The following is a 12,005-nucleotide window of genomic DNA, read 5'->3' on the forward strand; positions in this document are numbered from 1 at the left end:
GTATGTTTGATGTTGTTGGGGCCAGTAATGGTGTTGTCCGGGTGTATGTGACAGCAAAGTTGGCATCTGGCTTTATTGCAGGCTCTGGTACCAGTGTCCATGTTAAGTCAGGTTGTTGTATTATTGTGGGTGAGGAGTTGTTTAAGATTGGGTGGCTGTCTGCAGGCAATGAAAGGTCTTCCTCCCAGAGCTTGAGAAAGAATTAAGCAATGGGTGTGTGGGCGGAGGGGCGGGCCAGTTTCCTAAGACACTAAATAGCTCAGGGTCCTTAAGAGAGAGAGAGAGAGAGAGCATGAAGAGCTGAGAAAGAACCTCTCCAAAGTGAATGAGAGGTAAATTGACAAATGCAAGTCCACAGAAGCAAGTGGGAAGTGATACACGTCGGGCAGCTGCTGGGTGTCCCTATAACCCCAATCTGCCACGGCATATGGCCCACTTTGTAGTTACTACACTACAGGGGTGCCAACTTGAATAAAATATTGGGGGCCCAGGTAAGCACCACTCCACATAATCAATCACATGGTATGGTGCTCACACACCATTTAAACTTTTGTTGGGGGGGGAGCTGGACCCCTCACATATTTTAAGGGGGGTGGGCAAATGGACCTCGGCCCCTAGGAGTTTGTGCCTATGCTAAACTCCACACATCCATAGCTCCATTGCTTGACTTAAACCCTTGGCATTTGGGGGCTGGGAAACGAGGGAAGGAGATAGTTTGCTATCTGCGTGGGTCCTGACTTCACCCAAACAGTCCCAAATACACACACAATAGAAGAAGATCTGAACAAACAGAGCCATGGTCAGGGACCCTCCCTATCTATTGCAGACAAAGGGAGGTATCATTCTGTCAACAGCTAAATCTGGTAAAGAATTCCTTGCAAGACCAGAACAAACATCATGTGAGGCACTTGCAAAAGTGCTAACTCCACAGTTGAGAGCTCAGTGGACATGAAGGAGATGATGTTAAATGGCTGCTGGTTTTCTGTGTTTCCACTTTGCTGGGCATGGGATCTGGTTGGTTCTGTTCTTGGCTGTAATATTTGCCACAGCCTTACGGGAAAGATACAGTCAAACCTCGGTTCCCAAATGCCTCTGTTTTGGAACGTTTTGGTTCCTGAACACCGAAAACCTGGAATTAACTGCTCCGGTTTTCGAATGATTTCCGGAAGCCGAACATGCTACGCAGCTTCCGTTTTGAGTTTTCCTATTGTATTGAGGCTTCCGCTTTCAGTTGTCGAACGTTTCGGAAGTCAAATAGTCTTCCGGAACAGATTATGTTTGACAACTGAGGTTTGACTGTAGCACCAAGCACCCTCCTCTCCCTCGCTTTCCATGAACCTATTCAAACTTTTCCCAATGGTTATTATTCCCTAAATCAGGTGCACATCTACAATGGGAATTACAAGCCTGGTAGATGAAGGGAATGCAGTGGATGTAGCCTACCTTGATTTCAGCAAGGCATTTGACAAGGTGCCCCATGATATTCTTGTAAAGAAGCTGGTAAAATGCGGTCTTGACTCTGCTACCACTCAGTGGATTTGTAACTGGCTGACTAATCGAACCCAAAGGGTGCTCATCAATGGTTCCTCTTCATCCTGGAGAAGAGTGACTAGTGGGGTGCCACAGGGTTCTGTCTTGGGCCCGGTCTTATTCAACATCTTTATCAACGACTTGGATGATGGACTCAAGGGCATCCTGATCAAATTTGCAGATGACACCAAACTGGGAGGGGTGGCTAACACCCCAGAGGACAGGATCACACTTCAAAACGACCTTGACAGATTAGAGAACTGGGCAAAAACAAACAAGATGAATTTTAACAGGGAGAAATGTAAAGTATTGCACTTGGGCAAAAAAAATGAGAGGCACAAATGCAAGATGGGGGACACCTGGCTTGAGAGCAGTACATGTGAAAAGGATCTAGGAGTCTTGGTTGACCACAAACTTGACATGAGCCAACAGTGTGACGCGGCAGCTAAAAAAGCCAATGCAATTCTGGGCTGCATCAATAGGAGTATAGCATCTAGATCAAGGGAAGTAATAGTGCCACTGTATTCTGCTCTGGTCAGACCTCACCTGGAGTACTGTGTCCAGTTCTGGGCACCACAGTTCAAGAAGGACACTGACAAACTGGAACATGTCCAGAGGAGGGCAACCAAAATAGTCAAAGGCCTGGAAACGATGCCTTATGAGGAACGGCTAAGGGAGCTGGGCATGTTTAGCCTGGAGAAGAGGAGGTTAAGGGGTGATATGATAGCCATGTTCAAATATATAAAAGGATGTCACATACAGGAAGGAGAAAGGTTGTTTTCTGCTGCTCCAGAGAAGCGGACACGGAGCAATGGATCCAAACTACAAGAAAGAAGATTCCACCTAAACATTAGGAAGAACTTCCTGAAAGTAAGAGCTGTTTGACAGTGGAATTTGCTGCCGAGGAGTGTGGTGGAGTCTCCTACTTTGGAGGTCTTTAAGCAGAGGCTTGACAACCATATGTCAGGAGTGCTCTGATGGTGTTTCCTGCTTGGCAGGGGGTTGGACTCGATGGCCCTTGTGGTCTCTTCCAACTCTATGATTCTATGATTCTATATATGGTGTAAGAATGCAGCCTGTCCTATGCATACTTACTTGAGAGTAACTGCTGAAATTAATACGACTTCAGAATAGACACACTCAGGACTGCACATTTATTTTATTTGAAATTTACATATATCTGTTCATAAACTATATCACAGTGGTTTACAGATTTAAAATACAACGACAACAACAACAACAACAACAACACAATGCCCCATTGAAGCTGGGCAATAAGAGAAAGAAACACAAAGCAGCACAGGCCAGCTGAAATAAACAGGGTTATTGCTTTTCTTTTCTTATTTAGCCAGCAGGAAGGCTGTGACAGTAGAACCATTTCTTGGAAAGCAGTTCCTCTTATGACTTCCTCATTAGACAGAAGCTGGACCAAGCCATTGTTGTAAGTTCTTCCTATGAGGGAGGCTCATATGGGAGGAGACATTCCTTGAGGAAACCAGGCTGATCACCTTTTAAAAGTCATAATCAGCACTTCAAAGTGATTGCAGAAATGATACTTCAAGCAGTACAGATGGCTCAAAACAGGCAATGTGGTATTCAACAGCTGTGGTATTCATGCCAGTTAACAAGCAGGCTGCCATAATCTGCACTAGTTTGAAGTTTCCAACTGTCCAGCCTTGCGGTTATGTCCTGACTTCCAGGCCTCTTTATTTGGTCCTCAAAACTCCACTGTGGACAGCTTCTGTAGTAAGCATAAGCCCTGAGGTATTGTTCCTTTATGCCTTGAGACTTAGGAGCTCCACTTCTGTTTCCATGGCCATCAGCAAAAACCTCTGTCTTAGCAGCCCCTAGAGAGACAAGGAGTACACAGTCATTGTTCAACTGAGAAAACAGATGAGTGAGGGCAACAGATACAAACTCACGGTGGAATCAGGCCTGTCTTGGGTCACAAGGCCCACGTTGCCTTTGGTTACAAAATAAACATGCATTTCCCAGCATGCTGGAGAGGGGCTCTCTGAAAACACTTTATCCTAGCTGGAGATGATGATTAAATTTTATATCCCACCCATCTTGCTGGGTTTCCTCAGCCATTCTGGGTGGCTTACAACATACCATATTTTTCGCCCTATAGGACGCACTTTCCCCCCTCCAAAAATGAAGGGGAAATGTGTGTGCGTCCTATGGGGAGAATGCAGGCTTTCGCTGAAGCCTGGAGAGCGAGAGGGGTTGGTGTGCAGTGGAAGTTGCCCACAAGAGATAGAGAATACTTGGTCCTCACTCTCTTGATGATGTGGGCGGACACTTCAAGGCCGTTTGGGTCTGCAAATTCTTTCTCAACGTAAGGAAGTTAATCAAGCCGTGCATTCCACATCGATTATCTCTGATTCTTTGGCTTCAACAATCTTTCCCTTTTCAGTGCTCGCAAGCCTGGCAAAGACCTATGTCAATGCCATCAACGGTGGGGACGTGCCCTGCTTGCAAAACGCAGTGCTGGCCTTGTCCCAGATCGAGAATTCGGCTGCTGTGCATGACTCCATTTCCTGTTATGAAGAACGGATGCAGCAGCTGCTGCAGCTGCCGACCGACACTCTTGAAGAGCTGCTGAGGGCACATGCCAAGTGTGAGAGGGAGGCCATTGACGTCTTCATAGCCCGTGCCTTTGGGGACAACATTAAACAATTTCAAGAGGAGCTTGAGGTGTGTTCTCTTTAGTGCCTTGTCAGCTGCCTGCACTTTAGCCCATGCCCATTTATTTATTTAATATGCTTATACATCACTTTTGGTGACACACGACCTCGAAACAGTTTACATAAAAATTAAGCGTTATCATTAAAAACACAGATTAAAAATCACAGCAGAAGATCAGTGGCACAAACAGTAAAACCACAAAAATCGGTGCTGTAAAGCAAATGTTTAATGTTTTACTGTGGCTTGGAAGTTGCCCAGAAGTGGTTACTGTTGATGGGTGGCATATAAGTAATAAATTATTATTTACTGCAGTCGCAGACAGTTCCCACATTTTGGGGGGGGGGGTGTCTTGACATAACTATTTCAGTTAAGTCAATCTCACACTGATTGAATTTTGTAGTGTAAACAGCAACAACAACAACAGTACCCCTCCCTTCTGACCAGGTTGCCCCGACCACTCTGGGCAGCTTCTAACAAATATAAAAACGTATTAGTATGTGGCCTTAGTATGTCTTCCCATTGTATAGTACACTGGGGAGGAAACGTTTCATCATTGCTAACGTGTCATCTTTCTGGTGCTTTGTTCTGTTTTCGTCCGGTAGAATAAGTTGAATCAGAAAAAGAAGGCATTCTGCGAAAGAAATGAGAAGGTGTCTTTGGACCGCTGCCGTGATGTGCTGCGCCTTCTTTCCCAGGACCTGGTATCTGAGATCCAGGAGGGGATTTACGCAGTGCCTGAAGGCTATAAGCACTTCCTTGCCAAGATGAACGAAATAGAGGAGAAGTATGATGCATTTGATGGAAAAGGGGTTCAGGTAGGACAGGAGGAGCAGCACTTCTGTGACACTCAGAGAGGTGGGGATCCTGTTGCTGACTGAGGGCAGACTTACAGTGCAATCTAATGCATGATTACTTGGGAGTATGTCCCACTGAATTCACCAGTTGGTGGTAAAGATGCAAAGGTACTAAACTGGTTGAAGAGGAATCTTCTCATTGCAGGATTGATAGCAATCACAAATGTGTCTGAAAATTGTCCCCTCCTTAGTGAGTTTTACAAATACTTCAAAACATTTTTAATGCCGATCCACATTTTATTAACTTTTATCAATTGTTATTGTTAGGATCGTCCTCCTTGTGTGTAGGACCCTGGCAGAGACACATGCCCGACTGGCATGTTCTCTCCCTCCTGGTTGATCGTTTGGGAGCTTCAAATGCTTTCTTAAGCCCGAACATCACAGCCACTGATATCAAGAAGCATCAGCACACTTAGGGATCCTGTAGAGTATTTGCAGTTTGCGTAACGGAACACAGTAGCACAGCATTTTGGCTAATCTACTTTATTTACTTTATATAATATACTCGGTGCAGTCTGCTTTAGCTCCTTCCTATTTCTCATCAGACAGCAAAAAGAAAGAACAAAGGACAATAGTCCCACTTCATGGAACACAGTAATACCAAAACATCCTTTCTCTGTCACTTCCCACACTGTGGAATGAAAACATACACTGTCATGTGATAGACAACAATCTCATGACTGCAAACACAGAGCAAGAATCCTAACAGTTACATCACTGGTGTGGTTTTTTTTACTGTTCTTTTCTGGCTCATTTTAAGGGATATAGTTGTTGTTTTGTGAGGACTTCTGTTCTAAAATAATAATAATAATAATAATAATAATAATAATAATAATAATAATAATAATAATATAATATTCCTTCCAGTAGCACCTTAAAGACCAACTAAGTTAGTTCTTAATACCAAGCACTAACTTAGTTGGTCTTTAAGGTGCTACTGGAAGGAATTTTTTTATTTTGACTATGGCAGACCAACACGGCTACCTATCTGTAATAATAATAATAATAATAATAATAATAAATTTTATTTGTATCCCGCCCTCCCCAGCCAAAGGCGGGCTCAGGGCGGCTAACAACAATAAAATAGTACAAAATTCTAAAATCATTTCATTATAAAATTAATTCAACTCAAATTGATGGCAACCATTAGGCTAAAGTTCTGTGAAGATTGCCAAAGGAGGGAGTCAGGCTGTGCCCTGACCAAAGGCCTGGTGGAACAGCTCTGTCTTACAGGCCCTGCGGAAAGATGTCAAGTCCCGCAGTGCCCTAGTCTCTTGTGACAGAGCGTTCCACCAGATTGGCGCCACAGCCGAAAAAGCCCTGGCTCTAGTTGAGGCCAGCCTAACCTCTCTGTGGCCTGGGACCTTCAGGCTGGATATATATCTTTCAGTGAGTAAACAACATCAGTTTCTCAGCGTGTCAATAAACTACTCGCTTACTTCATATACTACCTTTGGGTCTTTAATCCCAACAGGACAGAATATTCAGTTTCCTCATCTTTTGGCAAAATTAATAACTTTTGCTCCCAATGTATTATCAGGCAGACAGAGCTCTTGAAGAATTCATGAAATCCAAGGAGACGGTGGCAAAATCTAACCTTCACATGGACGATGCCTTGAGTGGCAAAGAGAAAGAAATTGAAGGTACAGATTTGGGGAAACAGAAGCGCTATATTATAATTTATGAATGCCACAGATTAAATGCCACTGTAAGTGTGGGGACACCAAAGGTTTTAATTGGTGTCCAGCAGATAACAGCATGGTGAGGTTCTAAAGCAGGGTTTCCCAAACTTGGGTCTCCAGCTGTTTTTGGACTACAACTCCCATCATCCCTAGTTAGTAGGACCAATGGTTACAATTATGGGAATTGTAGTCCAGAACCAGCTGGAAACCCAAGATTGGGACCCTGTTCAAAAGTCCAGATCAGGGTTTCCCCAAACCCTGAGTTCATTGACACCTTGATGAGGTGGGCAACTTCCAAGCCACAGTAAAACATTAAACATTTGCTTTACAGCACCGATTTTTGTGGTTTTACTGTTTGTGTCACTGATCTTCTGCTGTGATTTTTAATCTGTGTTTTTAATGATAACGCTTAATTTTTATGTAAACTGTTTCGAGGTCGTGTGTGACAAAGCGCCAATAATAATCTGTCCACCCCTTGGCCCAGGTCGTTTTATTCACAAAAGAACTTTTTACACAGTGTTCGTAAGAACCAATCAGATTTTCTCTGAGCATTTAAAAAAAACTCACATGGGACAAAGTCAGATCAGAAGAAATCCTTCTAACTACAAAGAAACTACCATATTTCCTACTTGAGTATGCATACGTAGTTCAGAGTAAATAAAATAGGAATCAAGGAGGAATGCCTTTAGCAAACGCCGGAGGTCATAAACAGCAGGAAAGGAAGGATGGCAAGGAAAGATAGGCATCTTTATCATCTCCTTGTGAACTCTCCTCCTGGCCCTTAGATTAAGAAAACTAACAAAAGCTACCTTCTATCTTTATGACCCAGGATGCCTGGTGAACAGCTGGTCTGTGTTTAGAATGCGTGCCTGTCAGTTGTAAAGAAAGAAAATGGCAGAGGTGCAGAGGCTTGTGGGATTTGATCAGAAATTATTGTCAATGAATCAAGCCCAGTCAAAGCAATGCTTTCATCGCTGACACAATGGCATGCTCCATTTTTCATAATTTGGTGATCCCTTGAGCCTCTGCAAAGAACTCGAAGCGTTCGACGTAGTCTTCCCACGTGTGGGGCTCTGAAGGCTGGAAGGGCTCCAATACCCTTGGACTCTCCATTGTCCTGTGGCAGGGTCGTCTTCTCAGCTGGCCAGTGAGTCTTGTTCTTAGCTGCAATCCGGACTCTGAGGCAGGGCTGCGTTTAACCGCTCCTCAGCATTCCGGATCCCACCTTCGTCGCCAGTTGTTGTGACGTGGGGTTTGTGATTTCAGCTCTCTTGATATAACATGCTGGAGACAGTTCTCTAGTAACACTTCTTTATTAAAGCAACAAGACTAAAGACTGGGGAGAGGAAAGCTACATTTATAGGGACAGGGAACTAGCAAGAAAGGATACATTTTGGAGGGAACAATATCAGGCAATCACAGTCCTGCCTTTTGGAGGGAACCAATAAGACAGAGGATCCAAATACAGCAGCTTAAATGAACCAATAGTAGCTGTACCCTCTGGAACCAAAAGGCAGTTACTTTACCCTAATGCAAATATAGACAATAATAATACAGATATCAAATCCTTTGACTCAATACACAACACCCCTCCCCCCCTAGTGAGCACAGCAGACGTAATCTCTCAGGTACTGTGGGGTCCTACAACTTCTACTTGATCTCCTGACAACAGGTGTTGCAGGTTCTGGATTGGGTGTTACTTGTGGTAGAGGGGCTGCTCTAGGGGTTTCGTCAGGAACAGATGGAGTCCCAGACATCTCAGGGTTCCCTATCTGTACCTCGTCATCGTGAGGACTAGCAGACCCTGGTTCATTTGTTAAAGCCCCTGGTGACTGCACCTCTGGCCATCCCATCTGACCCCCACAGTCTGGGCAAGGCTTTGCAGCTGAACCTGGCCCTAACCCCTCCTGGCATATCTTGCTTTACACATAATTGGGCCCATTCCCATTCCTGCTTGCTTCCGGGGTTCCTAGATGCCCTTATTTAGCTGCCTGCCAATGAAGCACACTTCAGGGAGTTCCCAACAGGAACTGCAGCTGAAGGTGAAACTACAGGACCTTAACTGTGTAGCCCTGCCATTTAATGCAAGGTGTGCCACTCACACACAAATTGTCAGTGCAGTGTGAGAGATACAGATCAGGATCCTGGGACAGGAGACATTTAACCCTTTGCTCTCCCTGCAATCCCAGTCTTGACCAGGAGCCTCATACCTGCAATAAGCACTGCAAAATAAAGTGGGGCAAAGATCCAAGTCATTTCAATGGTGCCTTTTTGCCATGCAAATTGTGATATGCCATAGAATCGTTGAGCTGGGAGGGATCCCAAGGGTCATCTAGTCCAACCCCCTGCAATGCAGGGAACTCGGCTAAAGCATCCATGACAGAAGCTTAAAAACATCCAAGGAAGGAAAGTCCACAAGGGAGGGAGACCATTCCACTGTCAAACAGCTCTGACAGACAGAAAGTTCTTCCTGATGTTAAGTCGGAATCGCCTTTCTTGAAACCTGAATCCATTAGTACAGGTCCTAGCCTCTGGAGCCGGAAAAAACAAGCTTGTCCCCTCTTTCGTGGGACAGCCCTTGAGAGATCTGCAGATGGCTATCGTGTCTCCTCTCGGTCTCCTCTTTTCCAGGTTATACGCACCCAGATACTGATCCAATCTGAATCAGGACCACAGCAGGGGTAACTGGTCAAAGCCCTTGGCTTCTCCATACTGAAGTCCTGTTCTGGATTGAGACACCAGGCAGGTGTTTGTTTTCCTTTTTTGTGGAGAATGCGGACCCTATACAGTGGTACCTCGGGTTAAGTACTTAATTCGTTCTGGAGGTCCGTTCTTAACCTGAAACTGTTCTTAACCTGAAGCACCACTTTAGCTGATGGGGCCTCCCACTGTTGCCACGCCACAGGAGCACAATTTCTGTTCTCATCCTGAAGCAAAGTTCTTAACCTGAGGTACTATTTCTGGGTTAGCAGAGTCTGCAACCTGAAGCGTATGTAACCCAAGGCATATGTAACCCGAGGTACCACTGTACTCAACTATCCAGTTGAGTTCATGGGTGGTCTGACCCTCATCTATTCATTCTGAAAGCACAAACCCAGGGATGGGTGGACATTTGGCCCTCCGGATGTGGCTGAGCAAACAACTCCCATCCTGGGGCTGATGGGAGTTGGAGTCCACCAACACCTGGAAGACCACAGGCTCCCCATCCCTGCTCTGCCCCAGTGACCTGCCCACCTGATCCTTGGCAGGCTGGCTGCCCCACCCCCATCAGCTACATGCCCTGCATGTTTCCTTGCCCCCACCCCACCCCTGCACTCCCCCAGCACTTTGTGTTCCAAGGCAGACCTGGAAAGGGAAGGTTTGCTCCACTTGCGACTACACCAAAAGCTTTCTCCCCCCAGGAAGTGCTGTCCTACACAGACATCCAGCTGCCTTCCCAATCTTGTGGGGCTGGTTGGAACTGATGGTGCCCCCAAAAGGATACTGGAGCTTCTCCACGGCTGTTTCGTCAATGGTGCCCATGCTGTTATACACCAGGGTGCTGCTGAGAAGAATGGCCAGGGCAAAGACCCATGAATCCTTCTCCATGCCTCCCTGAAACAGATACAGATATTGTTTAAGACTTCTCATCCCAAGCCTCGGATACCCAAAATCCTGATGCCCCATTCTTATCTGCAGCCTTTTCCTCTGGGACCTGCATGTGCAAAGCAGCTGCTTTGAGATTTGTGTTGTTGCTTCTGTTGCCTTCCAAGCACTTTCAAAGCAGGTCTTACTCACTCCCCAAGGAATCCTGGGAACTGTAGTTTCTTCAAGGTGCTGGGGATTGTAGCTCTGTGAGGGCTCCACTACAGCCCCCAGGATTCTTTGGAGTGGGAGGATGTGCTTTTTGAAGGGCCCACACACCACACTGGGGGAAAAACCAATACTGTTGAGAGCTGGGTAAATAACTTTGACACAGGGGAAGGCAAAAGAAAAATAGCGTCCACACCAGGGGTCAGCAAACTTTTTCAGCAGGGGGCCGGTTCAGTGTCCCTCAGACCTTGTGGGGGGCTGGACTATATTTTGGTTAAAACATAATGAATGAATTCCTATGCCCCACAAATAACCCAGAGGTGCATTTTAAATAAAAGGACACACACTACTCATGTGAAAACCTGCTGATTCCCGGAATGTCCACAGGCCGGATTTAGAAGGCGATTGGGCCGGATCTGGCCCCTGGGCCTTAGTTTGCCTACCCATGGTCCACACCCTTCTGGGGCACTAATTTTCACATTAGCACTTAAAACTCCAAACTGAGGAAAGAAAGATGGCTCAAAAGCTGTAAAAATCTGCCTTTCAGCTATTCACAGACATGGCATCGGCTTTATGATTTATTGTCAGCTGATTTAGGAGTGTCACAAAACTCTCCCCCCCCCCCCAAATGCTGGGAACTGTAGTTTGTTAAAGGTGTTGGAAATTGCAGCTCTGTGTGGGCATACTACAGTTCCCAAGATTCTTTGGGTTCCTTTTGAGGAGCTCTCATCACACTGAGGAAATAGTACAGTTGAGAAAGGAGAGGTAACTTTTGACACAGGATAAAGCAAAATGGAAGGCTAGAAGTCTAATGAACCGGCTGCTCCCAGGGCTGGCCCAAGACATTTTGCCGCCTGAGGCACAGTCCACATACAGTAGCTGACTGGACTGGCAGCTGACTATTATTTAAACACTGGTAACAAGGCAGCATCCTCCACCACACATGAAGGCAGCAGGGAAGCTTGCAGGTCTCAGGGCAAATTGAGGGACACATTCATTTTTGTCATCCTAAAGGAGGAACTAGTGGCAGCAGGGGGACCTCAGTCAGAATGGCTGGGTAGGCTGCTGCCAGAGGCACATTTAGGAGAGCACAACCAGTTCAGTCGCCCTGGGTGCAGAGCTTTGGAAGCACCGCAGAGGACACCACAACTATCATTTAGAATGGAGTCCCAAGACACAGCGGGAACCAAATTTTGGCTTTGCACAGGGCTCTGCTGGAATTTGAGAGCCCAAGGTCCACCACTGCTGCTGTTTTCCCTTCTCTTCCTCACCACCCGCCTACGGAGGCACCTGTGTCACTCCGCCTATTGACAGGGCTGGGCCAGTCATCTACTTGTACAGTCTCAAATGCCTGATTATCAGTGATCAAGTTTCACATTTCATACAGTGAAAAAACTTCCCATTAATCCCTGAACAGCAAACAGTGAGTGACAGCCAGGCTTTTTTTTAGTACTCTGTG

The sequence above is a fragment of the Podarcis liolepis genome (assembly GCF_965112155.1).
Source record: "Podarcis liolepis genome assembly, chromosome: 7".
Classification (NCBI taxonomy): Eukaryota; Metazoa; Chordata; class Lepidosauria; order Squamata; family Lacertidae; genus Podarcis; species Podarcis liolepis.